Source organism: Ursus americanus, chromosome X, assembly GCF_024610735.1.
Source record: "Ursus americanus isolate L20-20 chromosome X, mUrsAme1.1.p, whole genome shotgun sequence".
Taxonomy (NCBI): domain Eukaryota; kingdom Metazoa; phylum Chordata; class Mammalia; order Carnivora; family Ursidae; genus Ursus; species Ursus americanus.
This window is the reverse complement of record NC_142164.1, coordinates 87357334-87376205: the sequence shown is the minus strand read 5'-3', so window position 1 is coordinate 87376205 and position 18872 is coordinate 87357334. Positions and strand designations below refer to the sequence as shown.

At 39.0% G+C, this 18872-nt stretch overlaps 1 non-coding gene across 1 annotated transcript; it reads left to right on the top strand.

The window, feature by feature from the left end:
* Positions 1–15814: 15814 nt before the first annotated feature.
* LOC123796895 (U6 spliceosomal RNA) lies at positions 15815–15921 on the top strand. Its single transcript, XR_006780831.2, has one exon. It is a non-coding gene; the product is annotated as a U6 spliceosomal RNA (small nuclear RNA).
* Positions 15922–18872: the final 2951 nt, after the last annotated feature.

Here is an 18872-nt window from a genome sequence, read left to right as displayed (position 1 = left end):
TAACAAGTGTAGGTGATATCTCATGTGGTTTTGATTTGTATTCCCATGATGCTTAGTGACACTGAATACCTTCTCACATACCTTTGGCCATTTCTATGACTTCTTTTGAGAAACATTTATTTAGGACCTTGGCTCATATTTGAATTGGGTTATTTGTTTTGTTTGTTTGTTTTTGCAGTTGAGTTGTATGAATTCCTTATGTATTTCAGATATAAGCCTCTTGGCTTGCAAATATTTTTCCCATTCTTTAAATCCCCTTTTCTTTGTTGTGCAGAAGCTTTTTAGTTTGATGCAATCCCACATATCTATTTCTATTGCCTGTGTTGTTGGTGTCATATCCAAAAAATCATAGCCTAGACCAATGTCAAGAAGTTTTCCCCTATGTTTTCTTCCAATACTTTATGGTTTCATGTCTTACGTTTAAGACTTTAAACCATTTTGGGTTGATTTTTGTATTTGGTGTGAGATAGTGTGTAAGTTTATTTTTCTCTTTATAACTATCCAGTTTTCCCAACACTATTGAAGAGATTAGTTTTTCTTCATGTGTGTTCTTGACAGTTTGTTGAATATTAGTTGACCATAGATGTGTGGATTTATTTCTGGGCTGTTTATTCTTTTCCATTGGTCTCTGTGTCTGTTTTTGTGTCAGTACCAAACCATTTTGATTACTATAGATTTATAATATATTTTGAAATCAGGAAGTGTGATGCTTCTAGCTTTATTTTTCTTGCTCAAGATTCCTTTGGCTATTTAGGGTGCTTTTGTGAATCCATATGAATTTTAGGATTTTTTTTTCTATTTCTGTGAAGAATGTCATTGGGATTTTTATAGGGATTGCCCTGAATCTGTAGATTACTTTGGGTGGTCCATACCAAGAGTATTTTGACAATATTCTTCTAATTTATGAACACGGTGTCTGTCCATTTATCTGTGTCTGTTAGCTTATTAGTTATATAGTTTACAATTTTATTTTAGTAGTTTCACTCTGAGTATGATGATGCGATGAACTCCATGCCTCATATCCCTGTAAACTGGTGAAATTATAAAAATAACCCAATCATTTAGGACCTCAAGAAATGGTTCTGTGGGCATACGGTAAACAAAGAAACACATATTTAATAAAATCATCTAAAACTTGGTAAGAACTGCAAGAATTTGTGGTATTTGGAGCATGACCTGGGCTGTCCTCTCCCCCTTTCCCACCTTAGCAAGATGGAAATTCCATTCCAGACTGGTAAGCTGAGAACATGTGACTCCCTCTCCCCTCAGCTCCCAATTAGAGGGCTATCTTCCAAGGATGGTCAAAGTGTCAACATTTCTCATTCTGTTCCTAGCTACCTGTTGCTGAAACTAAGTTCTGCAATGAGTGGGGCTGAAAGGTGGGGCTCCCATCTTCTGCTCAGTTCCACTCATGGGAATTGAAGCTCTATCTTGGGTATGGTGGTACGTAGAATATTGGGGCCCAGATCACCTTTGTCCTGGCTTACAGGGCAGGGGTTCTATGTGAGATTCAAGTTGATGCACCCCTCTCCCATTCACTGAGTGCTCAGCTCCTAAAGCAGTGGTGTCACTGAGAAAGAAGAATGTTCTCTCTGTACTCAGCATCGGAGTCTTGGTTCAGAATTTGGGGCAGGGGAGAGAAGCAGACCGTAGAACCGAGAGCTTCAAATCTTCCTCCAAAGGATACTATTTAATTTGCAACAGATGGGAAGAAATTTCAGCCTAAGAGACTTACAAAACAGTGGACGTTGTGGTAGAAGTCAATTGGGAGAAGATTGATAGACTTGTTGGAGATATAGGCTAAACTGTAAGCCAACTGGTTTTCCACAGAAGAGCAGGGAAAGAGGCAGCTGTTCGTCCTATAGATTATAACATGCAGAATGGACAAATTATAGTTTACTTTAAACAAATGCTTTTATTATTTCCTGAACATTGTAAAAACTTTATAACTCTTCAATGTTATTTGTTCTCCTCTGCCTTTTCATGTTACTGATGCTGATATTTAATTCTTCATGTATTTTATTTTATTTATTTTTAAAAGATTTTTATTCATTTATTTGACAGGGAGAGAGACAGCCAGTGAGAGAGCGAACACAAGCAAGTGGAGTGGGAGAGGAAGAAGCAGGCTCCCAGTGGAGGAGCCTGATGTGGGGCTCGATCCCAGAACACCAGGATCAAGCCCTGAGCCAAAGGCAGACGCTTAATGACTGAGCCACCCAGGCGCCCCTCTTCATGTATTTTAAATCTAAAACTATTATTTCAAACCTTAAAGACACTATATTCATCTAGATTTCGTTACATACTTCTCTTTTCCAGTGCTCTTCATTTTTTCTTGCATTATTCTATTTCCACCTGGGATTACTCTCCTTTCATCTGAAGAATTCCCTTCAGTATTTCTTTTAGCGAAGTTTTGCTGGAAATAACATTCTTATTTGTCATAACATTTATTTTGCTTTATGTTTCAGAATAGTTTCACCTAGTGCACTAGTTGGCACTACACTGGGTGAAATCTATGTTGGTACTTTTCTCTTTAAGTATTTTATAAAGATGTCATTCCATTGTCTTCTGGCTTCTATGGTTTCTTTTGAAAAGATAGTTGTTGGTGTTATTACTATTTTGATAGCAATATGTCTTTTTTCTTCTCTGGAAGCTTTTAATGTCTTCCTTTTGGAAAGGGGTTAGACTTTTAGGAGACTTACGCAGTTCCTTTGTACTTATCCTGCTAGGAGTCTATACTGATTCTTGAATTGATATTTTCATGTCATTTTTTTGTTTTGGAAAATCTTGGCCAGTATTTCTTCAATCATTGTTTTGTTTTGTCTCTTTTCCTGAGACTTCAATTTATACATCTTAGATCTTTTAATCTTATTCCGTATGTTTATTTTCTACATTTTTCCATATTTTAATTTTCTATCAATTATGGATATTTTATATTGACCTATATTCCACTTCACCAGTCCTCTCTTCTGCTAGTAAATCTATCTATTGAATTCCTAATTTCAGCGAATGTGTTTTTCAGTTCTAGAATGCCATTTGACCCTTTAGATATTTTTATGTAGATTTTAATTCTCTGGTGAAATTCCTCTTCCATTTCTCTGCTTTCTTAAGCCCATTATTCACAGTTATTTATGTTCCCTGTCTGATTACTTCAATATTTGAATTATCTAGTGATCTGCTGCTATTGTCTAGTTTTTCTCTTGATTTTAGGCATTTATTCATGTTTCTTAACATGTTAAAATATTCCTTATAATTGGATGCAGGACACTGTGTATTAAAAATTGTAGATGCTTCAGCTGATGTTAAATTTCTCCTGGAAGATAGGCATAGCACTGGAAGATCGCCTCGATCCCAGTGATGGCAGGTGTTAGCCTTTGCCATGGCCGGTCTATTCCTAGTTTCTTTTTATTGAAAGAGTTTCACCCTTAGTTTTAGGGCTTTTTCCTTTTGGAGTCTCAATTTAAAGCCTTCTCTGTTTAAAAGGTCTACCCTGGTTAGTTGAGCCTGAACTTCATTCTCTGATTCCCTAACATTATCAGAATTCTGATGTCTTATTTTTTCTTTCATGAAGATAGAATCGTTTTTCTTTATTTTTTTCAACTAACATCTTTTTTTTAAATTTAAATTCACATAGTACATCATTAGTTTCAGATGTAGTGTTCAACAATTCATCGGTTGTGGATAACACCCAGTGCTCATCATATCACATGCCTTCCTTAAGAATTATTAGCTTTTCAGCCCCCCAGATCGTGATTTTTTCTTGTTTTTTTTTCTGGGACTCTCATCTTGAGTATGCATACAACTTAAGAATCAGTAAACATCTTGAAGTGAAATTGATTCTGGAGTTTTTTTGGTTCACTTCTCTCCTATCTTTTTTAATAATATTTTTGTATTATATTATGTTAGTCACCATACAGTACACCCCTAGTTTTTGATGTAAAGTTCCATGATTCATTACTTGCATATAACACCCAGTTCTCTCCTATTTGACTTCTGGAATCCTCTGTTCTCTGCAACCCTAAGAGATTTCCACAAGCCCTGGCTGCTGTTTACTGCTAGGCCTATATTCCCAGTGTAGTAAACTAGCAATTGTACTAAAGAAAAAGTCAAAGGCAAATGAAGGCCTCACCCCAGTGTATCTCCCACCTCTGTGAAGTTTGGACCCCTGGAGTCTTGCCTACCTTGTTATTTTCAGTGACTTCCCACAGATACTTTGTGTATTTGCACCAGCTTTTTAAATGGTTCTTGGCAAGAAGGTTATTCCAAGACAAGTTGCTCCTTTGTGGCTGGAAGTTGAAGTCCATTGCTTTGTGTTTTGTAGTATGTTTCCTTTTTCATCTTTTAGACCATCAGTTTGGATTTCAAAAGTGATCATATTCTCTTTCATTTCATCCACTGAATTTTAAAAAGTGAAAAAAATCATGTTTCTTGCTTCCAGAAAGTCTTATTTTGAACCATGGTTGATCATCACTAGGTGTTCCTTCATTTCCTCTGTGTCGTTACCTGTGTCCTTTAGTAATTCTGTTTCAGTATTGTAGTTCTCCTCTAGTGTGTAGAGGCACCAGGAGGAAGCTTCATTGCTCACTGTTTTCTGATTGAAAGACCAGACTCTTCTAGCCTCTCTGGCAGGGAGGACTCACCTCCATATTCTGTTCCCTTACAGGTCCTCCCTAGACCATTACCTATGGCTTGCACTACCCTTCCTCTGAGGTGGGAGAAGTCTTGAGATTTTTAGGGAGCAAACTCACCTCTAGGAACTGAGAAGCTCTAGTTCTCACCTCTAGAGTTTTTTGCCATGGGAATTTCCCGGACTCTGGTTTGGAGGGAAGGCAAGTTCTGTGACAGCTCCTTTCTCAGGACTGTAAGTTATCCATCTAGGCCTTCCCCACTCTCTTCAGCCTCTACCTGCCTGCTGGACCCCGTGGATGCTCCTGTTGAGAAGTGAGAGACTTCTCATGGCAGACTTCCAATTTGGATTGACGTTGTGAGGCACTGGATGGCAGGGGTGCCTACTTCTGCTGACATCTTCCCAGAATCTTCATTAACCTTTTTCTCACCTCTGATTGTAGGTGTTGCCCACAGGAAACTAGGTCAAGACCATTGGTGCACAGAGAACTGCATGAGCTGAGGTTCTGAATAGTACTAAATATTGTTTAGGTTAAGGCATTTAAAAATCAGTCTGCCATCAGCAAAGAAGCTAAAATATACTTTAATGAAATGAAAATTTGGCTTAAAACTCTGGATATTATACCAGCAAACATGATTTAGTTGGTTCTGGGTCCCCATGAAAGAAAAGTAAATAAAATTTCATAAATTTTAGGAATGTGTGGTATCAATTCCAGCACTTTCCAAACTAGCTTTAATTGGAAGGTTAATAAGGGTGTTGGAGAGGTTTATTTAACTCTTAACAACATTACATAGGTTTTTGTTTTGCTGCTGGACTTTTCAATGTGTATTGTAAATCTCCAAGGAGGGGAAATCAGTGGTCACAGATAGTCTAGTGATTGCTGTTTAGTCATTGAAATATTGCTCTATTTCAGTGACTGCTGAAATAACGGATCATTCTGTCAGTCATCAATGACATCCCCACTTGACTGAGCTATTGTGTTTTGGTTTGGATCCCCCCTAAGTCATATCTTATGAGTATGTCTGAGTGGAGAATTTCACTTGAGACATAATGTCAGGAAGTACTACTAGGGACATAGGGAAGTGAGACAGGAAAGAAAAAACAGCCAATAGAGTGTGTTAATGTGGGTAATTGGGGATCAGCCTTGCTGAGGACCTCTAGGAGAGGATATAGAACATCTTACTTGATAGGCGAGGAAGCTGAGGAACTCATCGATCAACTCCCCTACCTCTGTGTCTGAGGGTAGTGTGTAGAGAACAGTGAGTCCCAATGGGATATGGGTTGGGTGCCGACAGTGTCTGCTACATATTGTAAACAGTATTGTAAAAGGTCATGCATATCACATTTGTACTTTGTATTTCCTGTCTTTGTTCCTTTGTCCCTCATACTGCTGTTTCTTGAAATCCATAGAATGTCAAAAGTATTTCCTCCAGAAATTCTTCCTTAATTTTTTCCCAGCCATAAATGATACTTGTTCTGTTTACCATCAAGGCATCAGTTTTAAACCCTTACTTGAATAACTTTACTGTTCTCTCATGCAATTTCCTGCTATTGCGTTATAGTTATTCACAAATTCTTTCTCTCTTACCAAGACACTTAACCCTTGAAGGGAAGGATATATCCTGTTCATCTTTCTGTACTTGTAGCACTTAGCACCTGCTTGGTCATGACAGGACCCCAGTCAATGTTTGTTGAATGACTGAAGGTCTTCAGATTCTAGAACAAAAACAACATTAGCACAGTTTGATTTAACACATGAAGATTTCAGTTGTTACTTCTGCAAGTAAGAGGATGGCTTGAATCACTAATTTTTGGAACATTCTCATTTGTTGATGGCCAAACATTTAAAGAAATGCCAGGAGGGGCTGGGGAATTTCCTTATTCCATCTGGACTGCAAGACACGTGTATGGGTGGGTCTGTTCTGAAGGCATGTTTAGAAGTAGTTAAGTATGTCCTTGGGAATTTTCTGATTTTATTCAGACAGATGTTTTCTCTAACTGGTATTGGTCTTTGTTAAGATAAATATAAAAGTCAGGATAGTTCCATTTTGCTTTTTCAATAGAAAAAGCTGTGTTTCTTCTGCATTCATAAGGAATGTTTATAGTCATTTTTATATATTAAATGCTATTAATCAAGAGAAGTAATCTGAGTTAAGCTACTGCCCTAAATAAGTAAAAAGTAGGGGTATAATTGGAAATGGCTTCCCTCTCCTATTTTCGTACTGTTCTACTTAATATTTGGCAGATGGAGTATGAATAGAAATGCTTAAGTTGGAATGCTTTATGGGGTTTTAAACTGTTGTTAATTAGTCGTGAAATAATTTTAATTACTTAAAAATTCCATTATGACAGTGCTTCAAATATGTGTCACATATCGGCAAACTACTACAGACCATTGTTTTGTAAATCATTTTACTTACACTTATACTGATGGGAAGAAAAATAAGGTGAATATATTTAATATATTTATAGAGAACTGTTTACCTCAAATTGGGCTATAAAAATCCAGAAGCCTTTGGGTTTTTATCAGCGGTTCAAAGCAATTACTTTTTAAAAAATGGAGAAAGCAATGTGAAAGAAAGAGGAACACCAATTGAGTCTAAGCCCCTTCTTCCAAACTCCTCTTTTTGCTATTTCAATTCTTTATTTTGGCTATTTGCACTTTTGTTCCTAGCCCAGAAGAAGAAAGTGACAATCATAACTACCAGAAGTAGCCTTTTAACAGCTGTGGGAAGACTTGTTGAGGAAGGCCTTTGTTACATATAAGGAACTGGGGAGCAAAGAGATTCATTCCTTTGTTCCTTTAATCATTCAAATATTTGTTGAACGGATAAATGAGAGATTGGGAAGACCTAGTTCTTAGCTTCCAGAGATTTATAAGCTAGTAGGAGATAGAACACATGTAGTCATATGGCTCTTATAAAATATAGACCATGTAAGTATGTGAAGACAGGTTAGAAAATATTAAAAAAATATATACAAGAGGGAGAATCACCTCAAGTTTGGGAGGTGGGGTGATGTTGGAATCTAGGAAGACTTCTTTGAAGAGGTACCATTTGAGTGTTATCTTGAAGATCAAGTAGAATTTTAATAGGCAGGTGGGAGAATGTTTATGAGATGCATTACCCTATTCCCTCTAGCTGTACCCTCTCCTGCACAGCCCAAGTATGCTGGGGATAGCTGGCCCCATTCCAAGCTCCAGGGACGACCTTTGTTGACTTAAGCAGATCAGCATTTTCTGTTCCCTAGGCTGAGGTAGAGAAAGGTCCGGGGCAAACAATGGGTCAGAAGCACAGGTGAGGTTTCTGCATCAGAGGTCTGGGCTGGAGGAGGATCAAGAACCAGAAGTTGAGTGATTGGGCAGTGGAGCTATTAAGAGTGTTGGCAACTCGGATGGAATAGCAAATCTCGTGGCTCTGTCGCTTAGGTTGGGGAAGTTAATTCAATTCCGAATGGTATCAGATTTGCCTAGTAAAGAGAAATCATTCCCATGGCATGTCCGGAATCCAATGCCTTTTAACACACTGGCTTTGTTCCACTTGACCATTCAGCCTAGTTTTAACATGGCGTCCCTCACCTCCCAGCATAGTGATGAATTCCTCAATTGTATCTTCATGAATTTCTCAGATCTGTCCACTTTTCTCTGTCCCCACTGCTGCTGGCCCAGTTTCCCCCAAATTACATCTCATCCATAAGACTGCAAGCCCCTCCTAAGTGATCTCCCTGGCCTCTTCCCATTTCAGAATGACCTTTCCAAAACAAAAATCTGATAGTGATATTCCTCAGCCTTGTCTTTCATCGCGCCGCCACCTCCATCAGTACCCCAGTGGTACTGAGCGTGTGGCAACTTTCTAAATATATCAATACTCTCTACCTGTACACGTGATGCTTCTTTGCCCGTAACCATTGTGTCGCCTTCTTCTATTCCCAGCTTATGCCCTAGACCTCCCTCAGAATATGAGTATTTGGGACCTCTTCCTAATTCCCAATCTACTGAGACTCTAAGGGGGTCGATGCATTCATTAGTCTCCTGCTGTGGCTTTGGAGGTGAACACAGCACAGCAGGGTGTCGGCTGGCTTCAGTGAAGTGTTCTAGGAAATGTAGCGCAAGACTGAACTCTATTCTGGCTCCTGCCCCAACCCTCATGAAGCTGACAGTGAGTGAAGGCGGAGCATTGGAGGACAGGCTGGCCGTTAACCAAGGTCAAGAGAAGTCAGGGTTTAGAGGGACATGGGCTGTAGAACAGTCAAGAGCTTTGAAGCAAGACTGGGAGAGCAAAGAGTTGCAGGCTCTGGACTCTAATGCCTCCTCTATCTTCTAGATTTGTCTTCCCCAGCTTGTCTGCACCAACTTCACCTCCCAAAGGTGGCTGGTGTAAAATTACCTTGATGCTTAAAAGGGGCTGTTTTGCACTATTTTTGAATCTCCTTATGAAATTTAATAACATCAGAAGGGGGAATGAACCATGAGAGACTATGGACTCTGGGAAACAAACTGAGGGCTTTGGGGCGGGAGGAATGGGATAGGCTGGTGATGGGTAGTAAGGAGGGCACGTATTGCATGGTGCACTGGGTGTCATACGCAAGTAATGAATCATGGAACTTTACATCAAAAACCTGGGATGTACTCTATGGTGACTAACATAATATAATAAAAAATATTATTATTAAAAAAATCCTTCTAGTTTTGAAAAAGTTTACATTTTGAAAAACTTTCCCAGCAATATTCACGTCTAAATTAATTTTGTTCTATAGGTAGAGAGGGCTAATTAATTAATTCATAAGAATGAGCTTTTAGAATAATTCCTCTCTTGCCTCATGCTGTGTGGAATTTTAACTAAGTACCAGATAAATTAGTTCTGCCTTTGTGGCGTTTTCCACAGCTAATGTTTTACAACTGTTCAAAAACATAATCAGTCATTGTAAGACAGCGGTTTCTCAGCTGCATTACAAAGAAAGTTGCATGGTCTGGATTTGTCATCTTCACCAATCTTAATGTTTTTGCTGTTAAACTCTTATTAATAAGGATTAAATAAACTCATTTATTCAACAACAGTTTATTGAGCATTTAGTATAAACAACACATTGTGTTAGGCGCTGGCAGAAATACAAAGGTGTAAAAGACCCATTGCAACTCTCAGGGAGAGAATCTGGTAGGGAATAGAAGGTACATGGAGGAGCGCCTGGGTGGCTCAGTCGTTAAGTCTCTGCCTTTGGCTCAGGTCATGATTCCAGGATCCTGGGATCGAGCCCCGCATCGGGCTCCCTGCTCAGCAGGAAGCCTGCTTCTCCCTCTCCCGCTCTGCCTGCTTGTGTTCCCTCTCTCGCTGTATCTCTTTCTGTCAAATAAATAAAATCCTTAAAAAAAATAAAGAAGGTTCATGGAGAAAAAGTAAATATAGAAGGAAAGATGTAATACATGTCCCCAAACATTCCACTGGAGCGGTTGAAGAATTATTTGAATGTATACAGGGAGCAGAGGTGAGGAGGGAGGAAAGGAATGTTTAGGCAGAGAGAATTCCATGAGCAAAAGCTCAATGGTAAGAAAATATAGACCCTGTTTAGGGAGTGAAAAGGGAGTATTTGGTATTTGGGAAATATTCATTGGGGCAGAGTACCCAAGCCTTTTAAAAATGCTGATGTGATTGCTTATTATTATTATTATTATTATTATTATTATTATTATTATTTGCTGGTAGTTCTTAAAATAAGATCTACATCTCTAGATTCTACATGAATCTACAAGATTCATGTCCTTTGTTTTAGATTATTTTATAGTAATAATGGATTAGTTCTCATGCATATTACATGTACATTATGGGTCTGCTTTGGCTCTGCTTTACTCTAGGACCCAAGCTATTGCTACGGCATCCATCGGGAACATTTCTGGTTGGCAGGGCAGAAGAAGAATATGGAAAGTCATGCCATATCATTTAGAGCTTTTGTTCAGAAGTGATGCATATCATTGGCCAAATAAGGTCTACGAGAACTGAGAAAGTTTTATTTTTTTTTAGACTATCATCTAAAAAAATGTGATGTAATTTGGATGACCTGAACATTTACCCTTAGACTGAGAACAGCCATGACATTTCAAAACTATGTTGGCTTCAGTGATTAGAGAGTGTCAAATAGTACTACTGGGTTGTTTTAGTAACACTCCCTGGGCAATCAGAGGCAGTTGGAGAAAGTGAATGATCCTGATGTTTTGCCTCGGTTGAAGCCAAATGACATCACCGGTGTACAATGAAGATGTCCCAGGGCTTTGAATACAGAAGTGGGAGGATTTAGTCATCACAGGTGCGTTGTGATATAGGTGTGCCAAACAATAACAGCACCAACCACCGACCAGACTTGTGCCATAGCATTTGTGCCGTCCTTAGGTTTAAGATGATAATTTAGTTTAAGCCAATTATCATTGGTCATGTTAAATTCATGTTGTTTGAAAGGATTTTTAAGGTAAAATAAATTTTATTATTATTTTAATGTTTTAAGGGGACTCTATGCCCAACATGGGGCTCAAACTCATGACCCCGGGATGGAGAGTTGCACACTCTACTGACTGAGCCAGCCCAGCGTCCCTAAATTCATGTTAATTTGACATTTATTGGTTTGGTAGTTTTTATTTCATTTGTAAAGTTATTTTAGTTTAGGATTGTATAAGACGTCTAAACATAAAGAGTTGATGACGCTTCCGTATTTTCTGTAAGCAAAATGTTGATAAAAATGGTTAAACAAATTTCCCTCTTAAAGGGTTATCCATGCATCACTAAGATTTGAGAAATATTGAGGTAGGCAATGGGAATGCATTGGAGAATTTTGGGGTATGAGTCAGGTGGTTAGGGCTGTGCCTAAAGAAACTGGTCTGGCAACACTATGGAGTGTTCACTAGAAAAAGAAAAGACGGGGCGAGGAGGGAGAATGCGATTTCAAGAATCCAGGTGTGTGGTAGGAGGAGTTCATGGAAATGGGAAAGAAGGGACAGAGGGAAGAGATGTTGACAGAGAAGCATTCATGGGAAGTTTTCAGAGACTACTTTGATGTATGGAAAGAAGGAGAGGAAGAAGTCAAAGTTCTCTTGAGATTTTTATTCCCTGTAAGAAAAAGTAGAGTAATGGAGACGGAATCAGTTTGGCAAAGACAGAGTTTAACTTTAGACATGATATTTACTCTGTTAATAATAGTTTTCAAATAGGTTAATAAATTTAAAATATATAAAAGTAGAGAAGAAAACATGTTTTTTGAGTGGGGGTTGCTCGTGTAGAATAGTTTACCAATAAACAGTTTTACTTTTATATCTGCAGCATCTAGAACATTGCTTGGCACATAGTAGGCATTCGATAAATGTTAGATGAACTGAATTAGCTGGTATGAATTAAATAGGACCATTGAAAAAGATTAATCACTTTGATGTCTGTTTTGTCATTATGGCTAAATAAGAGCTTTGAAGAAGCCTGCTGCTTCAGAGCTGTCACATTCTGCATAGAACATACTTTTTGAGACAGTGCTTGTCTTTCTAGAGGAAGGGATATCTTCAGGGAGCACTCCCAATATACCACGAACTGGAGATGGAAAGGCAGGAAACTGGGACGAGGGAAGTGCCCTGTGGTGAGAGGCAGATTTTCCCTGAAGTTATGTGGTAATAGAGGCATTGCTGCTGGGATATTGAGCCTTGGGACAATGAGAACTTAGGGAAGATGATCCAGGAACTCCTGCACTGAGCCAAGCCCTTCAGGCCGAAGTAAGCCCTTGGCTTCTGGAAGAAGCAGAAGCAAACACTCTCTAGAGGAAAGCCCTGACAAATTTTGTCCACCAAACTCCTGATGATGAAATTGAAACAAAGAACTCCCCCAAATTATGAAACCCATGGGAAGGCAATTCAGAATGGCTGAAAACCAGCAGGAGCAACAAATAATAGATTTGGACCCTCCAAGGATGTAGATATGAAAACGATCAGATATTGAGCATAGAATAATTGGGTATGAAACGTTTAAGGAAATACAGGGCCCCACAGTAAATCGAAGCATACAACAAGATTCTATCAGCTATGACCAGACAAAATTGAAAAAAATTTCAATCTGAGAAATAAAAAAATATAATTGTTGAGGGGTGCCTGGGTGCCTCAGTCGGTTGAGTGACTGACTCTTGATTTCGACTTGGGTCATGGTCTCGGGATCGTGGGATTGGGCCCAGCATCTGCTCTGCACTCAGCAGGGAGTCTGCTTGGGATTCTCTTTCTCCCTCTACCCTTCCCCCTGCCCTTGCTCTCTCTCAAAATAAATAATTAAATCTTAAAAAATGTGTGTGTATATATATATATAATTGTTGAGATTAAAAAAACTCAGTAGCAGATTTAACAGTGTATTAGACAAAGATGGAAAACAGGAAAGAGAAAAAGAGTGCTCCAGGGTATATACACATGTGAAAAAAAAAAAACCCCAAACCTCCAAATATTGATCTATAGAAGAATGGATTAAAGGATGTCACGTGTATAAGGTGGAATATTATACAGCAGCTAAAATGAATGGTCTGTATCTCCAAGCAACAACGTGGATTATTCTTGGAAGCACAATCTTCAGTGAAAAAAATCAACTTCCAAAAGCTTGCATGTGGGTAAACATAACTTTTTAGTACTCAAAACGAGGAAACTCAGCGGCATAGTGTTTAGGCACATACATATTATTGATAAAACTATAAAAGAGGACTAGAATGGTGAACCAAATGTAGGAGAGTAAATACTTCTGGTAGGGAGGTAGGAGGATTAGTTAGGAAAGAATGCATGAGTAGATAGAAGTTGTTTACAATCTTATTGTGCTTAGGTAGTGATTTCATTGATTTTTATTATAGTCCTATGCTTTATAATTTATTTAGATGTTTTATTTTTCCTTGCCCATGCACAAAACATACACAAATACAGAAGGAAACAAAGTATTTAAAATAAGCCATTTACAAATTGGGACTTGTTTTTGTCTGAGCAGGCGTTTTCATTTGACCATTTTCATCTAGATCCCTCAAGTAATCCATCCTTTCCTTAAGTCCCTTATTCATCATAGTTTCTGTGTCGTGCTCATTTTTTTTTTCTGGGAAAAATCCCAAAGGAAACCTTTGATCATTTTTGCTTAGCAGCTTCTCCTCCCAAAACTGTTAGTCACATGAAACTGCCAAAAGATTTAAACAGTCTCCAATGAAACATTTGTCACCCCCCCAAAAAACTCTTTTAGAGCGTGTCATTCTGATACAATAGTTCATTTTAAAAATTTTAACTTCAGTTTATTTCCATAGGTCTGTCATGTTCTGCGAAATATTGGTTCAAGTTGCCTAGGAAGATTAAAAATCTGAGAGAGGAAATTCTGAGTTAAAAAATGACCCATACAGACCAAGTGATGCTGCCTTGTGAAGAAAAATCTTGCATCTCTTCCTTCTTCCCCTTTCAGATGGGTATAGCTGCCCTTTTCTCTCCAATTTGGATATTCTGGGAAATGATTTTCCAAGAAGTACCTTCTCTTATGAAAATCTGTTGAGATGTTTTTCTGGGTTCTCCACTTTGACACCCCAGCTGCTAATCTCTGCTGCAGAAAGTGGTACAAACTTGAGGACAAAAGGTCACACGGGTTGATGACCTCTAACTTCACCTAGTCTACGCTGCCCGTACCACTCTGCCTACCTCAGCTCTCTGCTCTATTTTCAAGAGATGGAATGAATCTGCAACTCCACAGAGACAACAGATAGATGCTAGGGATGAAGTCCCTCAGTTTTATACCCCTTCTCTGTAAATTTAGAGCTTTCCAGTTCTTTTCTTTTCTTTTTTTAAAGATTTTATTTATTTGACAGAGAGAGACACAGCGAGAGAGGGAACACAAGCAGGGGGAGTGGGAGAGGGAGAAGCAGGCTTCCCGCTGAGCACGGAGCCCGATGCGGGGCTCGATCCCAGGACCCTGGGATCATGACCTGAGTCAAAGGCAGACACTTAACGACTGAGCCACCCAGGCGCCCCCAGTTCTTCTTTCTTTCTTTCTTTCTTTCTTTCTTTCTTTCTTTCTTTCTTTCTTTCTTTCTTTTTAAGATTTTATTCATTTGAGAGATGGAGAGAAAGAGAGAGAGCACGAGTGAGGGAGAGGGGCAGAGGGAGAGGGACATGCAGACTCCCTGCTAAGCAGGGAGCCCAATGCGGGGCTCGATCCCAGGACCCTGAGATCATGACCTGAGCCAAAGGCAGATGCTTAACCCACTGAGCTCCGGGCTTTCCAGTTCTTATCTTACGTTAGCTCTCTGTAGCATTTAACACTTACTGACCATGCTGGACAGGAAACTTAAATAGGTTCAGTGAGCAAGTGGTAAGATTATAGGGTGGGGACTGGGTGAACCCAAGAGCTGATTTTTGTTGTGTGAGAATGTGAACTGAGATCTTCCCGGCTTTCAAAAGATACTGGAGCTATGGATGTTAACTAGCTACAGAAGCCCAGAAAGCATCTATCCCATGTGACTTCCCATATGCTGGAAACTTCGCCTCTTTCTTCCATAACCAATTCTGGTGTCTTAAGGAATCTGTTGCGGCTTCAGCCACAATTGGATTTCAGTATCTTCCCTTCTTCAGCTGCTTTTGCTGGAATGGTGGGAGCAGTTTCTGAGTTGGAGACCAGATGCCTTTTCTTGTAGACATGACAATGGCGCTCAGCTACAGTTGGACTAGAACCCTTAGTGCAGCGCAATCCTTCATAAACAATATGGGTTAAAGAGGCACGCAGCTCTGCTTTTGCCCCAAAACCCAAACAACCTTCCATGACATTGCTTCTAAGGGAAAATGCAGTGTGAGTTCCAAATAATTGACTTATTAACAAACACATCCAGTTCCTGTGTTGGGGACTGCCTGTTCTGTGAGCTAAGAATTTTGTTGTTTTTAAGAAGTGCCTTTCCCCATTTCCTTAGGTCAGTCATGCTTTTCAAAATCACATGTCATGTGTTTTACATCAATTAAAATAATTTCCTCTGAAATTATACTAGAACATTTGTTCATTCATCCGTCAATATGCCCAACCACTTCTTTGAATGGTATGTTCATTTTTGAGGTGCTATTGATATAGTATTTATTAAAGCATTTCTACTTTTGAACTGCTCTTCTCCTACCTGCTAAGGACTTTTCATCTGCATTGATTGTATATTGTTGTAATGGACGAAAGCAAAATGGAAAATCCAATGCTTGCTTTGGCGGCACATATGCAAAAACTGGAAAGATACAGAGAAGAGAAGCATGGCCCCTGCCCAAGGATGGCACGTGAATTTGTGAAGCATTCCATATTTTTCGGATGTGTAAATAGAACTTTTGTAAGTCAAAAAAAAAAAAAAAAGAAAGAAAGAAAGAAAGAAAGAAAGAAAGAAAGAAAGAAAAGAAAGTTTCATTGGTCTATAAGATTCTCTACTAGATGGTAAGGTCTTCCAGCCCGGGACTAAGTCTAGTCATCTTTGTACCCCCTTTGGCAAAAAAAAATCTTTCTTGTATTGAACTGAAACACTGTAGTTCTGACCCATTTGGAAATATGTTAGCATAGCACTTGACAATGAAGAATGTACCTCATCGTAGCTGTCTTTCTTGGCTGCTGAGATTAATCAGGTTCAAATCAAATTATGCAATTATTGTTTTCAGGAATAAAGAAATTATTTTAGATCCTTGTGGTAGACTCTGGCTTGCTCATCACACCCATTTCCTCTTCTAGGTGTGAGTGCATTTCCCAAGATCCTTTGTAGTGAGAGGTGGTCCAAGTTCTAGGCAATGAAAGGTGAATGGAAGTGAGTGTGCCACTGCCAGGGGCTGGCTCACAGATACTTCTCATGGATGACTTCCCATGCTTTTCTCTATTTGTTGGATGAGTGTGGAGGACTCTGAGGCCTAGGAGGAATATAGAGTACCCAAGATGGAAGTAGCCTGGGTCCTTGAGTGACCATGTGGAAACCCGTTCAGTCAGGAACCTACAGTTGGGACTTCCTATGAATAAGAAATAAATTTCTACTGTATCCAGTCACTAAGATTATGGGGCTTCTCTTTTAGCAGCCAGCGCCACCCTAAATAATACAATTTTCCTTAAGCATATTTGAGAACTGTTTTGTCCTTTGTATATGTAGATGATGACTGTATTCTGACAACAGTTCTCTGACACCAACGGGGTGTTCTTCAATTCAATTCAATTCAATTCAATTCAATTCAATTCAATTCAATTCAAATCAATTCAGTTCTGACACTAAGTAGAGCTAGCCCAGATCCTACAGGTTAAGGGGCTCAGTCCTATAAGGCTTCTCCCACTTCAGATGCCAACCACAAGTCCTGGATATTACCAAGGCACCTGCACTTCTGCCCGGCCAGCTACAAATCTGGGAGTTCCCATGACCGCTCCTCCATTCAGGTTCAATAATTCACTAGAACGACTCACAGAACTCATGGAAAGTGCTATACTTAGGATTACAGTTTTATTGTAGAGGATACAACTCAGGAACAGCCAAATGAAAGAGATGAATTGAACAAGTCTGGGGGGCAGGTGGCATAGCGCTTCTATGCCCTTTCCTTGTGGAATCAGGGCACAGTACCTTCCAGGAGCATCCGTGTGTTCACCATTTCATTATGTAACATGATGGATTAAATCGTTGGTCACATGACTGAACCCAATCTCCCGCTTCCCTCCCCTCCTTAGAGGTGGGGTGGGGGTGGCGCTGAAAGTTCCAAACCTCTAACCACATGCTTGATCTTTCTGGTCACGAATACCATCCTGAAGTTGTCTAGAGTCCCGCCATGAATCACTTCATTAACATGAACTCAGGTTGAATGAGAGAGGCACCTTAGGTATAGCAAAAGACACTCTTATCAGGAAATTCCCAGGAGTTTTGAACCTTTAGGCCAGGAATGGGGGACAAAGACCAGACAGATTCTTTATTATATCACAATGGTAAATGACAAAAGTCAAAAATTTATTGTTGGAGCTTATTGACCAAAGAAAGTCTTTGGACTGGAGCTCACCCACTAGAACATTCCTCTTCAAGCTCTAAAATGTTCTCCTGTGTCCTGGATCTTCTTAGTTCCTCACTCCTTTACAGCCCTAACATGCACATGCTTTCCAATTAGGTTAGAAGGAAAGTTCACACTCATATTTGACTGACCTGTTCAACTTCACTATTGTTTGGTGTCACTTTATGCCTAGAATTCTGCTATTAACATTATAGTATATTTGTTTGTGGTCTTTTTGTATGCATATATTTCAGATAACTTTTTTCTCTTTATACAATTAGAATTATAATGGATATTGTTTGGTAATGCATTTCCCCTACCTTTATATCATAAACATCTCTTACGTCACTCAATATTCCTTTAAAACATCACTTTTATGGCTATAAAAAATCCACCTATGTACTCTGTCTATAGATATAACATACTTTACTTGGACATTCCCAGGTGGTCTGAATATTTTGGTTTTTGTGTTTTCAGTGTTATAAATAGTAGCATGATGACTATCTTGTTTCATAAATCATTTTGTGTATCTTTTTTTTTAAAGATTTTATTTGACACAGAGAGAGAGAGAGCGGGAGAGGAAACACAAGCAGGGGGAGTGTGAGAGGGAGAAGCAGGCTTCCCACTGAGCAGGGAGCCTGATGTGGGGCTCAATCCCAGGGCCCTGGGATCATGACTTGAGCTGAAGGCAGACGCTTAACGACTGAGCCACCCAGGCCCCCCATTTTGTGTATCTTTGATCGTTTCTTTAGGATAGGTTTATAAATGTCTCCATTCCTTTTAACTGCAAAATTTTAATATATTTTGGGTTATTTACATTTTCAACAAGATGTGTATCTATATGAAGAACAATTTGGCACCAAATCATGAGAATGAAAATACTGTTTGTATCTTTTAACCTGGTTATCCCCAATCGGAAGAAATCCCAGTGAAATTTAAAGAAAAAAGGAATTTGTCCAAAGATATGCATAGCACTGTTTATTCATAATAATGAATCATAGAAAACTACCCACATAATTTCAAACTAGACATACATGAGCATGATACATAGATGGAAAAAATGATGGGAGTATATTGTTACTTGGAAATATGTATACAAGACAATGTTAAACAAAAAAGGACAGAGACTAGAGAATGCTTATACTGGTTTTAACTAAGTAAAAAAAATATTTCTGTATATTGAAAAAGATTGGGAGGGGATTTAGAACAGCATCAGTATGTTGTGCCAGTTTGACTTTTAAACTCACTCCCTCAAGTTAC